The 26,289-nt window shown below is 40.7% G+C and overlaps 1 protein-coding gene across 1 annotated transcript in view; it reads right to left on the bottom strand.

Annotated features, from left to right (window-relative positions):
* Positions 1-24,828, bottom strand: part of RABGAP1L (RAB GTPase activating protein 1 like) — an 802,566-nt gene extending 777,738 nt beyond the window's left edge. Inside the window, exon 1 of the mRNA XM_025368997.1 lies at positions 24,590-24,828. The gene's annotated coding sequence lies outside the window, so the exon portion shown is untranslated. The remainder of the gene's footprint in view (positions 1-24,589) is intronic.
* Between the last annotated feature and the right edge of the window lie 1,461 nt (positions 24,829-26,289).

The raw sequence follows: 26,289 nt of genomic DNA on the forward strand, positions 1-26,289 counted from the left end.
TACATGACACTCTGGAAGAGGCAAAAGTATTGAGGCAAGACAAATTAGGGTCCAGGGAGGGAGGAATAGGCTGAATACAGGATTTTTAGAGCAGTGAAACTATTCCATATGATACTAATAATGGTGGACACATGTCATTATGCATTTGTCAAAACCCACAGAATGTGTAACATCAATAGTGAAGCCTAATGTAAACTGCAGACTTAAGGTGAAGAAATGATGTGTCAAGTAGGTTCATCAGTTGTAATAAATTTACTACCCTGATGTATGAATGCCAATAGTGGGGAAGGTTGTGCATGTTGTGCAGGGGCAGGGGATATGCAGGAACTCTCTGTACTTTCTGCTTTAAAAAATAAAGTATATCTTTAGGCTGGTTATGGTGGCTCACACGGTGGCTCACACCTGTAATCCCAAGACTTTGGGAGGCCAAGGCAGGAGTACCACTTAAGCCCAGAAGTTCAAGATAAGCCTAGGCCACAAAGCAACACCCCCTGAGCCGTGATCTTCACCACTGCAGGGCCTGGACAACAGAGTGAGTTGAATAATTTATCTGTTTTTTATTGGCATCCATTTTAATAAAATATGGAAGAAAATGCTAATGATAGATCAAGAAAATATACAAACTGTTATCTACAACTCTCACCTCATCTTTATGTGAAGTACATCGATTTTGCAAGGTATATAAAGATGAACACAGTAATATATGCCTTAAAGGGGCTCACAGTCTAATAGGAAAGAGATAATAAGGGAACTATTATAACTCAGTGTTATTATGCATGCTGTTATGAAACTATAGAGTCATACAACTCTAAAACACATGCATATAAAGAAAAAGCTTTAGAAAATTATTATAACATGCTCACAGAAGTTATTTCTGGTTTTCTATAATAAACATAAATAACTTAGTGGGAAAAAAATGTCTTAAGAAACTTTAAATAGCCATACTGAGAAAGGCAACATGAAAAAAAATCAAAATAGTTGATGTATTTCTTAGGGCAACACATATTTGCAGTTCTAATTTTTTAAATTCTACACTGTTGTAGAACTGTTTACACGGGGGAACTAAAAGTCTTAAACGCTAACAAAGATTCATTCAAGTAGGGAGAGAGGATAGGATGGGAGGCAGGACCTTCAGGAGCTTGACTGTGGAAATATTCAGACTCAGAATTATGTCCTGACAGCTTCAAAAATGGCTTAAACTGTAATTTCACTGCTTAAACTATAACCTACAATTTATGGGTCTTGCCTTTTCACTTCATCTTTTGACTGAAACCTACAGCTGGCCCTCTTCCCCTAAGATCCAGTGTTTAATAACCTCTACAGTCGGAAAGCTGTTCTTTACCTCTAACCAAAGTATTTTATTATAATCTCAATTTCCTCTTCTAGGAATTGAAGGGGTGGGAGAGACAGGAGCCATTTCAACTTCGAAATTTTATAAGCTTGAAAACTATTAAAGTCACTTATTTTCTCTCTACTAACATACAGACAAATTCCACTAATTCTGGTAATTAGCTTAGAAAGCCTATGCTTCATCTCCTTAATGCATATTTCATTTTCTTTCCCTGAATCTCCTCAGTTTCTTCCCATAGCCCTGAAAATACACAGCTAAACCAAATTATTTAACACGAAGCGAATTAGGGTTAAGTAAAGCAAGTGGTTACTAATCAGTCCACCGAGGACACAGTTATATTAATTCACCCCAAAGTTGCTTTTTAACATGATCTGTATTACTTACCCATCTGCATCAGAACTTAGACTACCTAACCACTGTAACTGTCAAATCTCCATAGGATTTCTTCTATCCTGAAATTTATTACCATTTATATTTCTCCCTCATTTATGCTTTTTATTTTAAAATATCTTCTTAAATTAGGGAGGGAGTACAGTATAGTAGTGGTTAAAAGACACAAAGTAGCAGACACCCTTTGCTACCTATGTAAATAATCATTCCTACCCACCTCCCTTCTTTCTATTGGCAAAGCCCTTAATTTGTTTGTCTCCCTTACTGGCATATGCTCAGTAACCTTACACACACATACTCTCTCTTCACAGCCCTACTAGTAATGGTGGTTACAGTCCCTTGGTATCTGTGGGGGCTTGATTCCAGGATCCCCATGAATACCAAAATCCACAGATGAGGCTCAAGACCCTTGTATAGGCTGAGCACGGTGGCTCACGCCTGTAATCCCAGCACTTTGGGAGGCCGAGGCGGGCGGATCATGAGGTCAGGAGATTGAGACCATCCTGGCTAACACGGTGAAACCCTGTCTCTACTAAAAATACAAAAAATTAGCCGGGCGTGGTGGCAGGCGCCTGTATCCTAACTACTCAGGAGGCTGAGGCAGGAGAATGGCGTGAACCTGGGAGGCAGAGCTTGCAGTGGGCCGAGATTGCGCCACTGCACTCCAGCCTGGGTGACAGAGTGAGACTCCGTCTCAAAAAAAAAAAAAAACCCTTATATAAAATGATTAGTAACTGGGCACAGTGGCACATGCACATAATTCCAGCTACTCGGGAGGCCAAAGTGAGACAATCACTTGAGCATAGGAATTCAAGACCAACTTGGACAATACAGCAAGACTTCATCTCTTAAAAAAAAAATCAAAATAAAATAATATGGCTTAGTACTGGCATATAACCTATGTACATCCTAAGTTTAAGCTACTTTTCTGGTGTTAACTGAAGCAAAAAAGAACCTAATAGAAAAGTTTACATCTCAGTTCTGCCACTTATAAACCATATTATATAGGACACGTTACTCAATCTCCCTGTATCCCTCTTTTCTCATGTGAATTAAATGTAAGAAAAGTACCCACTTCACATATTGATCTTAAATGAAATAATGCAGGTAAAGCATGAAACAAGTAACAGGCACAGAGTAAGTGTTTTAAGAATTATTAAATTATCAAGACTGAATACATGAACACAAGCCAAATTTTAAAACACAACAAGAAATATATATTATTCAGAGGCTACCGGGTACTATTTTCACAAAATAAAAGTAAAACTTGGCCAGGTGCAGTGGTTCATGCCTATAATCCTAGCACTTTGGGAGGCCAAGGCAGGAGGATAACTGAAGCCCAGGAGTTTGATACCAGCTTGGACAACAAAGCAAGATCCTGTCTCTACAAAAAATATAAAAAATTAGCCAGGCATGGTGGCATGTGCCTTCAGTCCCAGCTACTTGGGAGGCTAAAGGAGGAAGATCCCTTGAGCCTAGGAGTTCAAGGTTGCAGTGAGCTATGATCACATTGTTGCACTCCAAGGTAGGTGACAGAATGAGGCCTCGTCTCAAAAAAACGTACAACTTAAGCAAAGTTTATCAATTATGGTTTTCAAATTTTAGTTAATGGAGGAAATAGCAAGTTTCCACTTGTCATAATTACAGGCATCACTATCATTGTATCATTATTCTAGTACTAATGAAAGACCTCGAGAACATATAAAGCAGCAGTAAAGGGTGCTAAGAAATGACAGTGTAGTCACATCAACTTGCCCAAGGTTAAAACAATGGAGTCAGGGTTCAAACCAGGTCTGTCTGGCTCTAGAACAACTGTTCTCTGCTACCTCCAAATCCTGTGTGTGTGTTTTCACTAAACTATTTTGTTGTTTATAGATCTGAATTGGAATCTATTCTTATACAGGATCAGTACCCTGAACTTAGCAACTGATATAAAGGTATCCCTTATGGAAATCTCAACTAATTCTTTATTCCTTTTAGGAAGAAGAGTCTTAAGAATATGCATTATAAAACATGTTTCAATAAGGTTATTTTAAAAATGTTTGCTCCAGCATACTCTTGCTATCTCCAAGGAATGTATTGAGACTTTAACAAATATCCAAATTATTGAATAATACTAACGTATTATTTTCTACATTAAAAGCATACCTAAGATGAAAAAGTAACACTGAACAACAAATTGCTGGGCTTATACAGGGCTTGCTCTATTCCAGCTATTTCCAAAGTGTGGTCCATGGACCCCAGAAGTCCCCTAAGACCCTTTCAGAGAGTTCATAAGGTCAAAGCAATTTTCCTAATAATACTAAGACATTATTTGCTTTTTTCACTGTGCTAATGTGATGGTGCAAAAGCAATGGTGAGTGAGACTGCTGGTGTCTTAACACAAATGAAACAGCAGCACCAAAGTCAACTGGTAGTCACCGTACAACCATATGTGCTCAGTTAAAAAGTGTGTGTGTGTGTGTGCTGCTTAAAACTGTCTTCAATGAAACAGCAAAAATTATTGTCTCCAACCTTTTCAGCACACATCTTTCTAACATTCTATGTGACAAAGTAGGAAACACACAAAGTATTTCTGCTGCACACCGAAGTATAATAGTTTTCAGAAGAAAATGCACTTGTGTAATTGTTTCAGTAGCAAGTTAAAGTAACCACTTTCTTCATAGAATACCATTTTTACTTTAAAGAAGAACGAACTGACAAACTATAGTTGTAAGGACTCAGGTATCTGGAAGACATTTTCTCCAAATGGAACAAGGTAAGACAGTCACTTCGAAGAAAACAACTGACAGTATTTGTTGCCAATGATAAAATTTTAGCTTCAAGCAAAAATCAGCTTAGGCTGAGGCAAGAGAATCACTTGAGCCCAGGAGTTTGAGTACAGGCCGGGCAACACAGCAAGACCCTGTCTCTTTAAAAAAAAAAAAAAAAAATTAGCTTAACAGCCTCACACTACTTAAAAGACTTTTCTGGGATTTTTTTGTTTTGTTTTGTTTTGTTGTTTGTTTGTTTTACTTTTGGGATACATGTGCAGAATGTGCAGGTTTGTTACATAGGTATAAATGTGCCATGGTGGTTTGCAGCACCTATCAACCCATCACCTAGGTTTTAAGCCCTGCATGCATTACTTATTTGTCCTAATGCTCTCCCTTCCCTTGCCCCCCAGCCCCCAACAGGCCCCAGTATGTGATATTCCCCTCCCTGGGTCCATGTGTTCTCATTGTTCAACTCCCACTTATGAGTGAGAATATGTGGTGTTTGGTTTTCCGTTCCTGTGTTAGTTTGCTGAGAATGATGGCTTCCAGCTTCATCCACGTCCCTGCAAAGGGCATGAACTCATTCTTTTTTATGGCTGCATAGTATTCCATGGTGTATATGTACCATATTTTCTTTATCCAGTCTATCACTGATGGGCATTTCGGTTCGTTCCAAGTCTTTGCTATTGTGAATAGTGCTGCAATAAACATATGTGTGCATTTGTCTTTATGTCATAATGATTTATAATCCTTTGGGTATATACCCAGTAATGGGATTGCTGGGTCAAATGGCATTTCTGGTTCCAGATCCCTTAGGAATTGCTACACTGTCTTCCACAATGGCTGAACTAATTTATACTGCCACCAACCATCTCAGCCCAAAAACTCCTTAAGCTGATAAGCAACTTCAGCAAAGTCTCAGGATACAAAATCAATGTGCAAAAACCACAGGCATTCCTAGACACCAACAATAGACAAGCAGAGAGCCAAATTAGGCCATTCACAATTGCTACAAAGAGAATAAAATAACTAGAAATACAACTTATAAGAGACATGAAGAACTTCTTCAAGGAGAACTACAAACCACTGCTCAAGGAAATAAGGGAGGACACAAACAAATGGAAAAATAGTCCATACTTATGGATAGGAAGAATCAATATTGTGAAAATGGCCATATGCCCAAAGTAATTTATAGATTCAATACTATTCCCATCAAGATACCATTGACTTTCTTTGCAGAATTAGAAAAAACTACTTTAAATTTCATATGGAACCAAAAAAGAATCCATATAGCCAAGACAACCCTAAGCAAAAAGAACAAAGCTGAAGGCATCATGCTACCTGACTTCAAACTATACTACAAGGCTACAGTAATCAAAACAGCATGGTATTGGTACCAAAACAGATATACACATCAATGGAACAGAACAGAGACCTCAGAAAAATAACACCATACATCCACAACCATCTGATCTTCGACAAACCTGACAAAAACAAGCAACAGGGAAAGAATTCCCTACTTAATAAATGGCGTTGGGAAAACTGGCTAGCCATATGCAGAAAACTGAAACTGGACCCCTTCCTTACACCTTATACAAAAATTAAATGTAAAACCCAAAATCATAAAAACCCTAGGAGAAAACCTAGGCAATGCCATTCAGGACACAGGCATGGGCAAAGGCTTCATGACTAAAACATCAAAAGCAACTGTAACAAAACCCAAAACTGACAAATGGAATCTAATTAAAGAGCTTCTGCACAGCAAAAGAAACCATCATCAGAGTGAGCAGGCAACCTACAGAATGGGAGATAATTTTTGCAATCTACCCATCTGACTATGGTCTAATATCCAGAGTCTACAAAGAACTTAAACAAATTTACAAGAAAAAAACAAACAACCCCATCAAAAGTAGGCAAAGGATATGAACAGACATTTCTCAAAAGAAGACATTTATGCAGCCAACAAACATAAGAAAAAAAGCTCATCATCACTGGTCATTACAGAAATGCAAATCACAACCACAATGAGATACCATCTCATGCCAGTTAGAATGGTGATTATTAAAAAGTCAGGAACCAACAGATGCTGGCAAGGCTGTGGAGAAATAGGAATGCTTTTACAGTGTTGATTTTGTTTTGTTCTGAGAGAAGGTCTCACTCTGTCGACCAGGCTGGAGTGCAGTGGTGTTATCTCAGCTCACTGCAACCTCCACCTCCTGGGTTCAAGCAATTCTCCTTCTTCAGTCTTCCGAGTAGCTTGAATTACAGGTGCCCATCGCCGTGACCAGCTAATTTTTTTGTATTTTTAGTAAAGGTTTTCACCATGTTAGTCAGACTGGTCCCAAACTTCTGACTCAAATGATCTGCCTGCCTCAGCATCTCAAAGTGTTGGGATTACACAATGCCCAGCCCTTAGAAGACTTTTCTGATGACATTGATGGCGGTATTAACAAATACCAACTTTTTTTTTTCTTTCCCCTGAAAAAGGGTCTCCCTCTGTTGCCCATGCTGGAGTACAGTGGTGCCATGTCAGCTCACTGCAACCTCCGTCTCCTAGGCTCAAATGATACTCCCATCTTAGCCTCCCAAGTAGTTGGGACTACAGGCATGTGCAACCACGCCTGGCTAAGTTGTTTGTATTTTTGGTAGAGAAAGCATTTCACCATGTTGCCCAGGCTCATCTCAAACTCCTGAGCTCCAGCAATTCGCCTCGGCCTCCCAAAGTGCTAGGATTACAGGTGTGAGCCACCATGCCCAACTTGACTTCTTTATATTGTATAAGATGTGCCAATATTGTAAAGATCTGCATTAATCAGTGAACCAATGCCTTACAAATGACCGGTTACAAAATTATGCATAGATAAAAGATCCATTCAAACTGCAAGACAGATCACTGTATTTTAAATGTAACAGGTTACAAAAGGTTCATTAATGTGATATAATATTTCACATGGCAACTAACCATTAATATAAAACTACCAACTGTAGAATTGTGGTATGATATAAAAGAAAAATATTGACATTATCTTAAAAGACTATTAAAATACTCCTCCCTTTACAAGCTACATATGAGGTCAGCTTTTCTTTGGATACTTCAACCCAAACAGCATACTGCAATAGGGTGAATGCAGTAACAAATATGAGAATTTGTATGTCTTCTGTGAAGCCAGACATTACAGAGGTTTGCAAAATCTAAAACAATGCTGTCTTCTTGCTAAACTGTTAGTAATACAGGACTATTATAAGAATTAAGCAATCCTGGCTGGGCATGGTGGCTCATGTCTCTAATCCCAGCACTCTGAGAGGCCAAGGCGGGCAGATCATTTGAGGTCAGGAGTTCAAGACCAGCCTGGCCAACATACTGAAACTCCATTTCTACAAAAATACAAAATGTAGCCAGGCACGATGGCGGGTGCCTGTAATGCCAGCTACTCGCGAGGCTGAGGTGGGAGAATCGCTTGATCCTGGGAGGCAGAGGTTGCAGTGAGCTGAGATCGCACCACTGCACTCCAGCCTGGGCAACTGAGCAACACTCTGTCTCAAAAAAAAAAAAAAAAAAAGAAAAAGAAAAAAAAATTAGCAGAGCGTGGTGGCATGTGCCTATAGTCCCTATTCAGGAGGTTGAGGTAGGAGAATTGCTTGAGCCCGGCAGGCGGAGGTTACAGTGAGCCAAGATCATGAGACTCTGTCCCCAAAAAAAAAAAAAAAAAAAAAAAAAAGCCAAAAAGCCTGTAGTCTAATGCAGAAACAGGCAAGTTGCAATACAATGTGATTAGCATGACAACAAAGAGGAAAATAGGAATGCTTTAAAAGCACAAATAAGAGGTTTCTAACAGAGACCACAGTCTCAAGAAAGGCTTTTTAAGACGATATCTATGCTTAGACCCCAACTTCATGACATCCAGAACAAAAAGATGACATGGTTCACGCTCTCTAAAAATTCTTGGTACCCAAGTGGTTAAGAACCATAACTCCGGTATCTTATATAAGTGATTTCTAGCTACAGTTATATAATATTGTACTGAACAATGTCTAGTATTCCATAATCTGCAGGTCTACATCATATACATATAAGAAAATTAAATCTATGGTTATTCAAAGCCTTTTAGAAATCAATCATACTGAAAAAAACAATTTGATAACTGTACTAAGTTTACTCCCTGGTTTTCATCCTAGTTCATATTTTAAAAATCTTAGTAATATAAATACTTTAATACCTTCATAAATTTACTGTGATAGCTAGTTTTAGTTGTCAACTTGACTAAACGAGAGCATACCCAGATAGCTAGTAAAAGCATCATTTCTGCATATGCGTATGAGGGTGTTTCCTAAAGAGACTGCCATTTGAATCAATAGACTGAGTAAGAAAGATCCACCCTTACCCAGTGTGGGCAGGCACCATCCAATCTGCTGGGGGATAAGATAAAACAAAAAGGCAGAAGAAGGGCAAATTCCCTCTCTTGCTCCCTGTTCTGGAGCTCAGACATTTGTCTCTCTTGCCCTCCGACCTCAGAACTCCAAGTTCTCCAGCCTTTGGACTCCAGGACTTGCATCAGCAGCCCCTCGTTTTTCAGCCTTCAGTCTCAAATTGAGAGTTATTTTGCAAAAACCTCAATCACTTTTGCACCAACCTAATACAATGTTGGCTCTGCTGGTTCTTAGGCCTTTGGACTTGAATTGAGCTACTGGTTTCCCTGGTTCCCTAGTTTGCAGACAGCCTATCACGGGATTTCTCAGCCTCCATAATTGTGTAAGCCAATTCCAACACATCTGTGTCTACACCTAGCTATCCTATTGGTTCTGTTTCCCTGAAGAATCCTGACTAATATATATACTATACAGAACATATATTTCATACTTTCTTGGTAACAGAGAGCACAGCAAACTTTCATTATTATTCTATAGTATTATAAATACATTTGATACCCTTAAAGCGAATTTAGTTGTCCAAGGATGTTTTCCTTGTATTATCTATGACTTATCCGGTTGTGTGTGTGTGTGTGTGTGTGTGTGTGTGTGTGTATTTTTTTTTCCAATTTCTTCACTGCTACCATGTTGTCAGAAATCTGTCTCGTTATCAATATGTTCATGGCAGCACCTTGCTGCTTGTAAATTATTCCTCCTTAATCTACAACAACCTTGGAAACCCTAAGTATCACATATAAAGTAAAAATGAACTCTCAGTGACAGCCTAAAGAGCTTTATTTATAAAGAATTTCTTATTAAATTGACAACTATTGGGGTCTTTTGTAATATTTCAGAGAGATGAGGTACTGACACTGGGTCTAGATAGGTAAAGACTTACTATGTCAAAGTTTCATACTATATCTAAAATATCCCTCTTGCTTTCTATCAACTCAGATATTCCAGACAGCCTTACTTGACACCCAGATCAGCTTACATATCCTTCAGAAGACACATCTTGTGGTGCCCCCTCTTTGCTACTCTCCACTCTATTTATCTGTTTCCCCAATAAGACTGTCAGCTCTTCAATAATCTCTCATCTCTGCTTCTCCAGCAAAAAACCCACATTCTAACTGACAAATAAATGCTTGTGGAAAAAAACAATGACGGAGAATGAAACCAACTGTATAAAAAGCCATAAACTTATAACACTACATAAAATTAAAATGACCTTTCATATACATAATGATATTAAGTTTCTTCTCAAAATGCACACTCAGGAAATCCAAATTTAAGAGGAAGTCATAAGAAATGCATTAAGAACCAAGTATGTAATAATGTAATAGGAAGCCATTTCACCCACCCCATCCTCAGAAAAATCTTTTTAATGGCCGGGCGCAGTGGCTCACGCCTGTAATCTCAGCACTTTGGGACACTGAGGCGGGCAGAGCATCTGAGGTCGGTAGTTTGAGACCAGTCTGACCAACACGGAGAAACCCCAATCCACTAAAAATACAAAATTAGCCGGGTGTGGTGACGCACGCCTGTAATCCCAGTCTAGTAGGGAGACTAAGGCAGGAGAATCACTAGAACCCAGGAGGCAGAGGCTGTGGTGAACTGAGACCATGCCATTGCACTCCAGTCTAGGCCACAAGAAAAAAAAAAAAAAAAGATCTTTTTAACTTGGGGGGGAAAAAGCAAAACACCATAGCTGCATCTTACTCAGACAATTATATATTTGTATTCAATCTAAGTGCAACTGACATTTAAAGAATGATGTTTGCTAAAATAGTTTCAAGAAGTAAACATTAATATCTATAATAAAACCTTTAAACCCCTAGAAGAAAACACAGGGAGAAAGCTCCCTGATATTGTTTGAAGTTGGCAATGATATTGGTGGATACTACACCAAAAGCTCAAACAACGAAAGCAAAAATAAATAAGTAGGACTACATCAAACTAAAAAGCTTCTCCAAAACAAACAACAAAATGAAAAGGCAGTCTATGGACTGGGAGAAAATATTTGCAAACTATATATCTGGTAAAAGGTTAATATCCAAAATACATAAGGAACCTCACAACTCAACAGCAAAAAAAAAAAAAAAACAAAACAACCCAATTAAAAAATGGGCAAAGAACCTGAAGAGACACTTTTCCAAAGAAGACATACAAAGGGCCAACAGGTATATGAAAAAGCACTGAAAACGTCACTAATTATCAGGCAAAAGCAAATCAAAACCACAATGAGCTATCACCTCACACCTGTTTGGATGGCTATTATCAAAAAGACAAGAGACGAAAAGTGTTGGCCAAAGTGTTGGGAAAAGGAAACTCTTGTACACTGTTGTTGAAAATGTAAATTGCGGCCGGGCGCGGTGGCTCAAGCCTGTAATCCCAGCACTTTGGGAGGCCGAGACGGGTGGATCACAAGGTCAGGAGATCGAGACCATCCTGGCTAACACAGTGAAACCCCGTCTCTACTAAAAAATACAAAAAACTAGCCGGGCGAGCTGGCGGGCACCTGTGGTCCCAGCTACTCGGGAGGCTGAGGCAGGAGAATGGCGTGAACACGGGAGGCGGAGCTTGCAGTGAGCTGAGATCCGGCCACTGCACTCCAGCCTGGGCGACAGAGCGAGACTCCGTCTCAAAAAAAAAAAGAAAGAAAAAGAAAATGTAAATTGCTACACAAACATTATGGAAAATGGTACAGAAGTTCCTCAAAACATTAAAAATAGAACTGCCTATGATCCAGAAATCCCTCTGCTGGGTATACACCCAAAGAAACTGAAATCAGCATCTCACAGAGATACATGCCTGCACATATTCATTGCAGCATTATTCACAATAGCCTATATTATGAAAACAATCTAAGTGTCTCTCCTAAGGTGAACAGATAAAGAATTTGTGGCATATATATACACATATACACACACACACACACACACACACACACACACACACGGGAATATTATTCAGCCTTAAAAAAAAAGGAGATACTGTCATTTGAAACAACATAGATGAACCTGGAGGACATTATGTTAAATGAAATAAGCCAGACACAAAAAGAAAAATACATGATCTCACTTATATATGAAATCCTTTTTTTATTTTTTTATTCTTTTATTTATTTATTTATTTTTATAATTTTTATTTTTTTTTGAGACAGAGTCTCGCTCTGTCGCCCAGGCTGGAGTGCAGTGGCGCCATCTCGGCTCACTGCAAGCTCCGCCTCCCGGGTTTACATCATTCTCCTGCCTCAGCCTCCCGAGTAGCTGGGACTACAGTCGCCCGCCACCTCGCCTGGCTAGTTTTTTGTATTTTTTAGTAGAGACGGGGTTTCACCGGGTTAGCCAGGATGGTCTCGATCTCCTGACCTCGTGATCCGCCGGCCTCGGCCTCCCAAAGTGTTATTTATTTATTTTTAAGACGGAGTCTCGCTCTGTCGCCCAGGCTGGAGTGCAGTGGCCAGATCTCAGCTCACTGCAAGCTCCGCCTCCCGGGTTTACATCATTCTCCTGCCTCAGCCTCCGGAGTAGCTGGGGCTACAGTCGCCCTCCACCTCGCCCGGCTAGTTTTTTGAATTTTTTAGTAGAGACGGGGTTTCACCGGGTTAGCCAGGATGGTCTCGATCTCCTGACCTCGTGATCCGCCGGCCTCGGCCTCCCAAAGTGTTATTTATTTATTTTTGAGATGGAGTTTCACTCTGTCGCCTAGGCTGGAGTGCAGTGGCATGATCTCAGCTCACTGCAACCTCTGCCTCCTGGGTTCAAGCGATTCTCCTGCCTCAGTCTCCTAAGTAGCTGGGATTACAGGCACACGCCACCATGCCTGGCTAATTTTTGTACTTTTAGTAGAGACGGGTTTTCATCATGTTGGTGAGGCTGGTCTCGAACTCCTGACCTCGTGATCTGCCTGCCTCGGCCATCCAAAGTGCTGGGATTACAGTCGTGGGCCACCACACCCGGAGAAATCCTTTTTTTTTTTTTTTTTAAAGCGGAATACATAGAAACAAGAGTAAATGGGAATAAGTAGGTCAAAGGGTACAAACTCACAGTTATGTAGGATGAATAAGTCTGGAGAGTTAATGTACAGCATGTCTATAATTATTAATATTGTATAGTATATATAAAATGTGCTAAGACAGATTTTAGATGCTCATACCAGACAATTTTAAAAATTCTGGAAGGAGACGGATAGGTTAATTTGTTTAACTGTAGTAATCATCTCATGATTTTGTATCTGTATATCAAAACATACAAATCATTTCATGATTTTGTATCTATATATGTTTTGTATATGTATAGCAAAACATCATGTGGTATACCTTAAATATATACAATTTTAGAAAAGGACAAAGAATGGTGATTATTGATGATCTAAACTAAAATAAAATTAAAAAGCTCTTTTGGGCACATCTAGCTAATTTGAGGATATTCTAACAGAAAAAAAGTAACCCGTAACAAAGACTCATAGATTATTGATGTTGGAGGGATCTTATAGGTCACCTGTTACTTACATATACTCCTCACTGCAGAAAGAATTCAGGCTGCTAGAGATCATATGATCCACTTTTTATTCAATACATCCCTACATTTCTGCCTTCCTCTACCTTTCACTCACAGATCCCTTGAATGCACACAAAATATGTCTTTATAGATAACTTTTCAAATATTCATCTGTTAAACTTATTTTATAGCATTACTGATTACAAACTAATACATGTATACAAGATTTCAAAGATTTCTTTGGTGTCTCAAATATTATCCAATAAAATTAATATACCAGAGACATCTGTGTGTTCTTTTGTACATCTTATCTTTTTTGATTCTCATAACCACCCTATGAAATGTGCAAAGCAAGTATCATCCCATTTAAAGATTGTCAATACAGAGTAGTAGTAAAGAGGCACTGTGAGACAGATTTAGAAGCAAGAAATAACTGCCTCTCACAAGCTACATGATTTTTTCTTTTTTTTGAAATGGGGTCTCGTTCTGTCACCAGGCTGGAGTGCAGTGCCGCAACCTCAGCCTCCCTGGTTCAAGTGATTCTCCTGCCTCAGCCTCCTGAGTAGCTGGGATTACAGGCACATGCCACCATGCCTAGTTAATTTTTGTATTTTTAGTAGAGCTGGGGTTTCACCATGTTGGCCAGGATGGTCTCTATCTCCTGACCTCGTGATCTGCCCGCCTCGGCCTCCCAAAGTGCTGGGATTACAGGCGTGAGCCACCGTGCCCAGCCAAGCTATGTGATCTTAAGTAAGTTACTGAAGTTCTCTAATCCTGTTTCCTTCACCTGCAAACTGGAAATGATATTATAATCATTCCTACCTCATATGGTTACTGTGAAGGTTAGCTACATAATGTACATTTTCTTATGTAATAAATACCCCATGTAAACACTCAATGTTAGCTCACGGTTAGTGTGCAAAGAGGAGAAAAAAGTTGTGTCTAAATCACTTATTCTCTCTGAATCTCACAGCAGCAGATCAAGAATTAAGGTCCTATGTTCTACCTACACTGTCTCCCACAAAACCAAAAATGTTTATAGTTACTTGCATCTTAACTACTTTTTTCCACCCTTGGACAACTGATAAAAATGTCTAAAAGCTACTATGATCCTCCTCTAAGTGAAATTCTCAAAAGGTGAAAAATTGTGCAGGATTTAGTGGCTCACATCTGTAATCCCAATGCTTTGGAAGGGCTGAGGCAGGAGGATTGCTTGAACCCAGGAGTCTGAGACCAGCCTGGGCAACACAGGGAGACTCCCATTTAAAAAATTAGCAGAGTGTGGTGGTGCAGTTCTATAGTCCCATCAACTACTCCAGAGATGAAGGTTGGAGAATCACTTTGAGCCCAGGAGTTCCAGGCTGCAATGAGCTATGACCGTGCTACTGCACTTCAGCTGGGGCAACAGAGAGATACCTGTCTCCAAAACACGACAAAAAAAGAAAAATTGTTAAAGCTCTGTCTTTAGAAAAGTAAATACTCAGTAGAACATAATGAAGTTAGCATGCAACACAATGAAATTTATATTCAAAATGGGAAGTAGTAGATCAACTGATAAAGTGGTTTCTCCTTCCTACTATTACTAGATTATCTTTTAAAAAAAAACTTTATCTGGGCCAGGCACGGTCGCTCACGCCTGTAATCCCAGCACTTTGGGAGGCCAAGGCTGGCGGATCATGAGTTCAAGAGTTCGAGACCAGCATGGCCAACACAGTGAAAGTACTTCTAAAAATACAATTAGCCAGGCATGATGGCACATGCCTGTGGTCCCAGCTACTCAGGAGGCTGAGGCAGGAGAATTGCTTGAACCCGGGAGGCATAGGTCAGAGGTTGCAGTGAGCTGAGATCACGCCACTGTACTCCACCCTGGGAGACAGAGCAAGACTCTGTGTTTAAAAAAAAAAAAAAAAAAAAACCTTTATCTTATATTTTCAAATGGTAGGGATAGCTAATTGATTGTGATACCAACTGCAACAGAAGAAACCTGTTTCATCTAGCAAAGCTATTGATAACGTTGAAAAGAACTATAAAATGCATGTCAGAATGGTTTTTACCTTAACAGGCCTACATTATCATATGTAAAATAACTCAGAAACAGAAAGTCAAATGCCGCATGTTCTCACTTGTATGTGAGAGCTAAACAATGGGTACACATGGACATACAGAATGGTGGATATTCAGGTAATAGGTACACTAAAAGTCTAGACTTCACCACATCTATACATGTAAGAATCTATACATGTAAGAAATCTGCACTTGTACCCCATAAATATTTTTTTAATTTTTAATTTTTTAAACTTAAGAGGCCTAGCCTCAGTGAAAATTTAAGCTGTGTAATTCATGCTAAAGAATTTTGTATGTTCATTAGTATTGGCAAAAAGGTCATCCTAGGATTTGAATAACAGTAATATTTAATTTCATTTTCCCATTAACTTTGCCAGGAATCTAACACTAGTGTTAGGGTAACTTCTAGAATACGGAAGGAAAAAAGAATGGAGAGAAGAGGACATTAACTGAATTACCATTCAATACCAACTTCATAATGCAACTTGGTAATAGATCTTTGCACAGGCAATGGCAAATCAAAACATTAGTACAAATATGACCACTGACCGCAGGGCAAATATGAGAGATTTAAAATGAAAGAATACAGTTCATGAGATTAAAAAGAAATGGAAAAAAGCAGTAATAAATGAATGAGGTCTGGGGATAAACAGCTGCTGAATAACAAAATTACTCTAAAACAACAGCAGAAACCCTACTGTCTGCCAATATATATATAACCTCCCTTCAATGGTTGATTTTTCAGTGAAGTAGTATACTCTATTCATTTTTTTTTTTTTTTTTTGAGACCGAGTCTTACTCTGCAGCTCAGGCTGGAGTGCAATGGCACGATCTCGGCTCACTGCAACTTCCGTCTTCCAGGTTCAAGAGATTCTTGTGCCTCAGCCTCCCAAGTAGCTTGGACTATGAATACGCACCACACTAATTTTTTATTTTTATCAGAGACGGGGTTTCACCATCTTGGCCAGGCTAGGCTTAAACTCCTAGCCTCAAGCAATCTGCCTGCCTTGGCCTCCTAAAGTGCTGGGATTACAGGTGTGGGCCACCACGCCCGGCCATCAATGTATGCAAGACAAATTGACTACAGAAAAATAAACTATTCAAAGAACACCTAATAACCATCTTAACAACTATGCCTTTATACAATGCTCTCAGCAAAAGGCCTCACAATGACAATTAAAACATCTTGAAGCACAGGAAACACTCCACGTAGTTTATTAAAAAACTAGTGATATGTGTCTCTTAAACCTTTGTAACTCAAAACCACAAGTTTGTATTTTTTCTAAAAATAATATTTATTTGCATCGCTTGTAGTAGAAGTCTGATTCAAAGTTCCATAATTTTGCTTACTGCTAATAATGAGGACGGTAAATGGGTGTATGTGCTGGGTAAAGGAGAAGTTGAGAAATTCCTCACTGGTATATGAATGAATTCCATACTTGCCTCTTAAAATGCTCCTTTCTTGAAATCAGGCATACAAAAACTCCCTTTGGGTTTGCATTACTTTCATATTTGTGAATACTTCACATGGTAGTCTTCAAAGAGCCAGAACACTTGTTTTCAGTCATTTGCCATGGGTGGGTGTATTTTCACCACAAATTCCAACAACTAATGATATGTAAATATATATGTATGTATGTCTACACATACATATACACACACTATGTGTATGTGTGTATATCTTTACAAATGTTTACATAGTTTAAGGACACCATCATCGTACTTTTTACCACACACACACACACACACACAAAAAATGGTGGTAGAAAATCTGGAAAGATTCTAATAACCTCAATTTGTGAAAACTAACATGCCTCAAAAAAGAGGGAGAAAAAACTTTTAAAAAACACTGTGCTGACATGATTAACTTTATCATTTAACTGGTGTGTGGCATCTGGGCCATGCCGTATTTGAACTCTTATCATGGTGTTTGGGGTGTGCTATGTTGTGGAACAGTTCATATGAAACTGCTGAAACCTTCTAAAATGATAGGACAACAACATTTACATATTAGGAGCTTATTTAACCGAAGAAAATAGTATGGCAATGACACAATTCATATTTATTTTAGAACCAAGGCTCATCTCAAAAACTCTTTATCAACTATGCAGAAGTAGCCCAGCTTTTTACCAACCAGTTATTTACTATAGCAACTTCTTTACCAACATTTCCAAAATTTTCCACACACTTCTGTGACAAGCTACTAAACAGTCTCTGTATGTGTTGTTACCTGGGCAACACTCTAAGAAGGCTTTTACCTTTACAGAACTGGTGGGTCAAAGAGAACCAAGGCTTCTTCAAATCGACTATACACCATGTAATTAGAAGCAGTAAGTGTGAAATCATCAGCAGACAGAAAATCTTGAGAACTGCCACCAGTACTTCAATTTGATTAACAGACACAACTTACTGGCATTTACCTTCATTTCTAGCCACCCAATTCACCTGTGAAATAAGGCAAGTTCCATCCAAGACTTCAAAACATCTTCAGTCACACCGGCTGTTAAAGACATAAATACTGAAATCTAAGAAAATTCTTGGAGTAAAGAAGCCATCAATCCCTTACAAATGAATTTTGCGTAAAACACCCTGCTTTGCTGCCCTAAATTCTAAAAGCTACTCAGCTCAGCTGCGGATCTGTATAAACTACCCTTCTGCCTGAACTAAACCTGCCTCCAAAAATTAAGATCCAGTCATTTAGAAATCACATTTTAGAAGGCCCTTGTAAAGACTTTCAAAACTGCTTCCTGTTCTACTCCAGCCAATGTGATGCTATTTGGCGAACTAAAAAAAAAAAAAAAAAAAAACACTGTATCTCCTTACAAATAAAATATTTTTTACTTTCCAACACTTTTAGGATTGGTAAACTCAAGGTTGCTTCTCTAAAACTAATAATTTTTCCCTTCAGCTTCTACTCTAAGGATACTTAGGTGCTCTCTGGATCATATTTTAATCACAATAAATAAATCTTGAAATGTTAAGAAGTACTAGATCACTCCAGAGTCAAAAATGAAAGATAAACCAAAAAGCAGAAAGGAAAACTGGCATTCTAGGCTCTTAACCATCTGGTGCTAACTGACTCTTTCTTGCCTAGCTCTCACTATTCATTTTTCTCTGTCCATGCTTGTATGCCTTTGATCACCCTGGCCCTTGGCCCAGGGTGATACGAGTTGTCCTATTTCCACACGTCCAAATCCTACCCATTCTTCAAAACATAGTTCAGGGGCCAGGCATGGTGCCTCAAAACTGTAATCCCAGCACTTTGGGAGGCCAAGGCAGGAAGACAGCTTCAGTCCAGGAGTTCAAGAACAGCCTGGGCAACATCATGAAACCCCATCTCTACAAATAATCAAAAATTAGCCAAGCATGTTGGTGTGTGCCTATAGTCCCAGCCACTTGGGGGCTGAGGCAGAAGAACTGCTAGAGGCCAGGAAATCAAGGCTGCAGCGAGCTGTGATGGCACCACAGCACTCAGTTTGAGTCACAGAGTGAGATGCTATCTCAAAAAAATAAAAAAACATAGTTCAAATGTCACCTCTTCTCTTATCCTTAAAACTAGAAGCAGGCCAGGCACGGTGGCTCACACCTGTAATCCCAGCACTTTGGGAGGCTGAGGCGGGTGGATCACCTGAGGTCAGAAATTCAAAACCAGCCGGACCAGCATGGCAAAACCCCATCTGTACTAAAAATACAAAAATTAGCCGGGCGTGGCAGCGAGTGCCTATAATCCCAGCTACTCAGGGAGGCTGAGGCAGGAGAATTGCTTGAAACTGGGAGGCGGAGGTTGCAGTGAGCCGAAATTGTACCACTGCACTCCAGCCTGGGTCAAAAAACAACAACAACTAAAAGTAATCTCTCCCTCCTCTCCAAACTCTTATAGTTCCTTATCTTTTTACCACCCATTACTTTAACTAAAAGTAATCTCTCCCTCTTCTCTAAACTCTTACAGTTCCTTATCTTTATCTTTTTACCACCCATTACTTTCTGCCTTTCATTATCATTGCTGTTTCCATATTTAGTCCCCCACCTAAGCATAAAGTCCTCAGGGTCAAGGTCCATCTTTATTCAAACTGATTAACACAATCCCTTATACATACTAAGTGAGGTTAGGAAAGAAGCCCACCAGAAACAACTCCAGATTGAGTCCAGAGCCCTGGCTTTGCTAATAACTCACTCACTATCTCACCTTGGACTTGAGGCTTTTAGTATGTTCCTTCATTTACAAAGTTAAGAGGGTAGGCTAAACTAGTTGTATTTGTTGTTAACTGTAGGCCATAATCCATTAGCTGGGTGTAAAATTAATTTGGAAGTCAAAACCCAGCATTTTAAAAATGAAATGAAATAACAGAATGTATCTATGTGTGTTATAAACAATGGGGTGCTATAAATGTTTAACAACTACCTAAGAAGAGGGAAGCCCTGAGAATATCATTTGCTGAATTTCCTGGTGTAAATATTCCCACCATGACCAATTTTGAGCTACCAACATGATGTCACTGGACATAGAGCTAGATAGGAAGAGATATGCACAACTGGTCTTGCAAGCCATTATAGCCAACTCAACAGGGCCCTGAAAAGATAAATATTATTTCACCAAACTGTCAACTTTGTGTGTGTGTGCACTTGCTGAATCAAGAAGTAAAATGTATTTTTTATTGTAGGTCACAGTCAAAAGAGTTTAATAAATGTTCAGATAAACAACCTCCTGATGTCTTTCATGTATACTACCTAATTTAATAAATCTTACTCTTGGTTACAGATGTCTCTTCACCACAATTCATATTTTTCTTCAAAAATGGGATTAACAAATATCTCCTGATATCACCAGAAGGCAAATTACACAGAGCAGGAATTTGGTTTATGGAATATCAGCCAAGTGCCAAGGTTCCTAGCATTTGTTCAGCCCTACATACCTAAAGGATATAACACACTCCTACTATCAATGGCTCACTTAGCAATGGGTTGGAGGGCAGGTAGGGGGTAAGAAGAGGAAATCCATAGTATAAAAAAAAAAAATCCAGATAATTCTAGTATTTGTGCTCATGTTCCCATCCCACTGCATAGCCAGGTACAGAGAAAATTAGAGCAGTAAAAAGGAAATGTTCCATGCCTGATGTTTCCCAATCAAAATCCCTTGCGTCCCTCAATGAGACCTCCATTACTAAGAATCCCCTACGAGAACTAAGCTTTTACCATGGACTAGGGATGCATAGTTCTTGCTGAATTTAGAATAGGCAAGAGGGAAAATAACACAGCAAACAGTAGTTAGGCTTCATATTCTGGGAAAATCAGGCTTTTATTTTTTAAAAAAAAGTCTTATTTTCTTCTTATTTAAGCTTACTAAACTGGGTGAGAATTTTCTTAAATATATTTTTGGCTGTACAATGTCTATCACAACACAGCCTGTAACTGATTTTTCATGAGTATTTATAAAGAATTGTGTTGTTGTTGGGTTTTGTTTTTTTGAAGCCCAACAGCAATGGCAAAATGTTTTCTATTTTAAAAGCTATTTAGAAAATAAGAATGCTCAGAATTTCAAGTATACTAATAATCTTAGCCCAAATCTAACTCTAAATCAACTGAATATATGCCTAGAACTTTCCCAGGAAAATCCCCAAAAGTACACCAAAAAACACCAAAAGATAACAAAAAAGACTTAGCATGCGCATAAACTTGCTATACTCAATTATGCCATCCCATTTGTTGAATAAGAGCAATATGGGAAGCAAATGAAGTAGAAAAAGGAGATGTTCAGAGATGAAAGCTCTGCTTAATTCATTAACTCTTCCTTATTAGGGTCCACTGAAATTCACAAACTTATACTCAATTCAAATACTGACTATAAAGTCAAAATTATTTCCCATTCTGAAAGTCTAGGAGTCAAACAACGTATTTCTCTATAATATCAACATTAAAACTCTCCTTTAAAAACAAGTATCTTTTACCATACCTCAGGCTCAAGTCCATACTTTCTCAGCCTCCACTGTTTGTAATGGCAAAATGCTCATCAGATCATCTCCACAAGAAATCCCTGAGCCATCTTTGAAATACCAGCACCTGGAATAGCCTTGGGCTGCTGGTCATCCTCAGACTCAATGGCTGACCCATTTCTATAAGTCAAGAGTTACAAAAATATAGAACTCATTAAAATTAAGACATAGGCAAGCTCTGCACCTGGGAATCCCATAGCATTACAGCATCAACTTCATTCTCCAAACCTCCTCTAACCATTCATAACGATCCATACCCCACTTGAAGACAATGGTAGGTTGGAATGCAGCCCCAGTTCTACACCCTCAATACAGAAAATTTTTGCTACTTCGCTGCTACTCTCTTCAAAGTCAATCTCTTGAAGCCTAGCTATCTCCTACACATATTTTTACTTGGCACAACAGAATTCCTTCTTTTGATTACTCCAAAAGAATGGATAAAAGGACTTTCCGCTTCAATGCTATATCATCTGAGAGTTCAAATAAATATACAGCGGCTGAGCAAATTCAAGTTTGGGTTAAGGCAAAGAAAAAAATTCAAGTTTCTTAAAAGTCACAAATTTAGAACTGGTGAGCTGATTACATGAAAACTACTGTTTCACATGCCTAACAAAATTACTTCATTCAAAGGAAAAAAATCATAACTACCAGGATAAAAAGAAAATATCTAAATCATGAAACAATTATCAAAGAAACAAAAATTCTCAGAATATCACAACTGTAACATATAGAAATTCCCATCAAATAACTCAGGTGAAAAATAAAAAGGGGGCCAAGCATGGTTGGCTCAGGCCTGTAATCCCAGCACTTTGGGAGGCCAAGGCAGAAGAACTGCCTGAGGCCAGGAGTTGGAGACTAGCCTGGGCAACATGGTGAGACCCCTGACTCTACAAAACTAAAACAAAAAATTAGCCAGGTGCGGTGGCATGTGCCTGTACTCCCAGCTACTCAGGAGGCTGAGGTGGGAGGATCTCTTGTGAGGAGAACTTTGTGGCTGCAGTGAGCTAGGATTGAGCCATTGTACTCCAGCCTGGGCGCCAGAGCGAGACCTTGTCTCTTTAAAACAAACAAACAAACTTCGTACATTTACAGTCACACTTTTTAAAGTTGGTTTGTATATTCACCATATGCCCCAATAGTACTGAGACTTACTAGCTTGTTTCCAGCTTTCTAGAGGACAATGTAGATTATATAATATGTTCACATATAAGCTCTGCCCTACTTCATCTACTTCTCCCCAGATGACTTAATAATACACATCAGAGGCCGGGCACGGGGCTCACGCCTGTAATCCCAGCACTTTGGGAGGCTGAGGCGGGCAGATCACCTGAGGTCAGGAGTTTGACCAGCCTGACCAACGTGGAGAAACCCCGTCTCCACTAAAAATACAAAATTAGCCAGGCGTGGCGGAGCATGCCCGTAGTCCCAGCTACACATAAGGCTGAGGCAGGAAAATCGCTTGAACCCGGGAGGCGGAGGTTGCGGTGAGCCGAGATGGCGCTATTGCACTCCAGCCTGGACATCAAGAGCGAAACTCCGTCCCAAATAATAATAATAATAATAATAATAATACACATCAGAGCAAATGTAGGCTATATAATATGCTAATATATAAACTCTGCCCTGCTTTATCTACTTCTCTCCAAATGAACAAAACATAATATCTGCGCATTTATTGAACTGATTTAGTATAGACACCAGTGTAACTCAAAGTCTAGAGCTAATCCCTGAATCCCTTAATACAATTTGATGATAATGTATACATAAAGTTCAACTAGTCTTTCTCCTTGGAAATCTCATTGTCAATTTCATAAGGGACGCTATACTGAGAAAATGAATCACAGGCCAGTTTTCTAGTACTAGGAGCTTGTGAACCAGTATTTTCCATGAACAAAATCAACTTCCAATTGTGAAGTGACCACAAGCAAACTTCACATCCGTATCTTCTGACATCATAACTAATGGATATTCTACGGAAGATGTCAAACATAAACACTACTGTAAGAAAAGTCAGAAGGTTTTCATGAAACTGTGTTTTCAGAATTTTAACAAGCAACTACTTACCTCCCACTATGCACAAGGAAATTTAAATGTATTAAAAATCCCTAAACCCCTCCAGTGTCAAAAATAAAGGCCTTAAAATCATTTTCCAAACTGCGCTGAAATCTGTCCGGCAAGCAAAAGTTCTCCTTCCCATTAGTGTAATAAGGCTGGCATTTCAGTTTACTTGCATGAAACCAATTTTGCAAGTGACCACCTAAGTTTTGGCACATATTCTAATATAACCGTATCTGAGAGATCCAAGGACCTGGACACACTGCCTAGTATGTGAAACCCGTCAGTTCAGCTCCCATGCACTCGGCCATATCCCGCTAGCCGGTGGCTCCTTTCCACATGCTGACGCACTGCCCAGCCCTGTACCGTTGGCGACCAGTGCAAAGTACCAGCCCAGTCTCAGAAACTTTGACTCAGTTATCAGGACACTGAGCACCCACAAGCTGGGTGGGGGTTGGGGGGAGGTGTTTGTCAAGGCTCAGGAGGTCAACTCTGAAGCGGGGCATTCCCTGCAGGTAGGGATCTGCCCGGAACGCAGCCCATCCCAAACTACAAAACCACAAGCATCAACAGCAGGAGCCGAGCAAAGTGCTCGGGGGAGGAAGAGGAAGGGCGAGGGAGAGAAACGGTCGAGCACAGAAGCCTGCGTGTGGGTAAGAAAATACTCTAACCACTCGCCCACCGGACGCAGGGTTGCTGGGACTGCGAATCCAGCAGCAGCCACAGCGTAGCAGCGGGCGGCAGCCGCCCAGGCAGCAATGTCAGGAGGGCACAGCTGGAGGCGGCGGCCGCAGAAGCCACTACCCCGCCCCCAGGTAAGGGCGCAGACCCCGCCCGCCCTAGCTGCCAGGGGCGGCCACCTGGGAGAACCGCGGCGTCCGGGAAGCGGCCGACAGTCCTGAACCCGCCCGGTGCCTTCCTTCCCACGGTCCTCCCGCATCCCCGTCCCGGGCCGGGGCCCCATCTCGACCCTCCCCAGGCTCAGCCCGACGCCAACACACCCAAGCAGCCTCGGCCCGTGGATCCGGGCAGCCGGGCCGCCCTCGTGTCCCGAGGAGGCCGCCCTCGCCTCACCTCTTCACGTCTCCGCGGGCGCTGCCGAAACAACAACTCCTTCAGGCGCCCGCGTCCCACCCGCCACCTCGCGCTCTGAGGCCGGGCCGATCCCGTTCACTCCGCCGCCACTGGAGCCCGGGGAGGGCGGAGGGAACGGAGAGGGGAGGGGAGAAGGACTGCCTGGCAGGAAGAGGCGAGGGAGGGGGCGGGCCGAGTAGGAGGGGGAGGAGGAGGAGGCGGTGGGTCGGGAGCGCGCTCGTCCAGGCCCCTCGGCACGGCGTGCGCGCTCCTGATGTCGGAGGCGCCCACTCTGCCGGGCGGCGGCGGCGCACACGCGGGTGCACGTCGCTGCCTGGCCGCGGTTGCGCCGGGGGCGGAGAAGTGAGGTCCTGACAGAACCAGAGCTGTTAAAGCAGGGACGCGCGAAGGGCGGGAGTACGGGCGGCGCTGGAGAACCTCCGCGGGGGAGGGGCCTGTGGGTGGGACCGCGCCCGCGAGCCCGCCCTGATGGGGGTGAGTTCTGCTGACGGTTGCTGAGTTCGAAGATTAACTCTGAATGTGGAGAGTTTGTTTTCTTGCTCGTAAGCCTGGTTTACATATTTTCATTCTTAATGCCCAGTAATCTTAAGGAAAGTCACCTGAAAGAATACTAACTTTTTCACCAAGTACTCTTTTCTGCGCCTCTTTAAAGGTGTCTGTGCTTGTGAAGCGCTCCCTTGTTAGTTCCTTCTGTGAGACTCGGGGGAGAGTGAAGAGGGAAATCACTGCGGGGAATGAAGAGGAAAGCATTAAATAAGCACCATTACGTATTCTATGAAGAAAATGTGCCCTTATTTGCACCTTTTTATCCTTTGGGGTCAAAGATGTTGAGGCACAAACTAGGTAGAGGTAGAATAAACCAACGCTTTTTCGCTACGAAGATTGTACTGATCTTTGAACTGTGGACATCCTTCTTCCCAGATCCTGCATCCAGAAATGACCTGTAAATTTTCCGAATCTCCTTAGCACTTTGTTTCTGTAGCTTTGTGGCACCTAACGTGTCAGGCTTATCCAGGTTGCCCTGTGCAGCATTTTATCCCCCTAGACAACCGCTGTGGACCTGCTTCATTCATTTGTATCTTACACAGTGCACCCTGCCTAACTCATAGGAGGCACTCAATGAATGTGATTGCATGGATAAATGAATATAGTGTAGGAAGAGTTACCTGTGTCCAGTGATTGGAGCCCTAGAATGACTTTAGTTTAAATATCTCCCTTCCATCCCACTTCAATTGCCCTGCCCTCATTTTCCCACCCATATCTAAAAGCTACTCTGAGAAACGTGACATTTGTCCAAAGGGCCCTCCCTCACAAATTCCTTCCCCCCACCCCTCAGCTTTTCCTGATGTTAATGTCTATATATGCTGAGACATATCAAGAGTGTTGTAACTATTTTTTTGTTTCCCCTACCTTCTGGGCTCCTTCCCTTATGAACTTCTCTATCTCAGGAGCCTACCTAGCCCTGGGCCTAACAATAAATGCTGAAAGTTTTTATTATATTAAATAAAGTTAGGGTTAGAATAACCTAAATCATCTGTTGATTTGCTGAGATGTACAGGAACTATTAGTAAATCTGCCAACAAGTAAGTACTAAGAATCTACTAAATAAAGTAGTAGTATATTTACACTGCGCACCATGAGGAAGTCAACAGCTGACAAAGCCATAGTTTCTGCCTTCA

Source organism: Theropithecus gelada, chromosome 1, assembly GCF_003255815.1.
Source record: "Theropithecus gelada isolate Dixy chromosome 1, Tgel_1.0, whole genome shotgun sequence".
Taxonomy (NCBI): domain Eukaryota; kingdom Metazoa; phylum Chordata; class Mammalia; order Primates; family Cercopithecidae; genus Theropithecus; species Theropithecus gelada.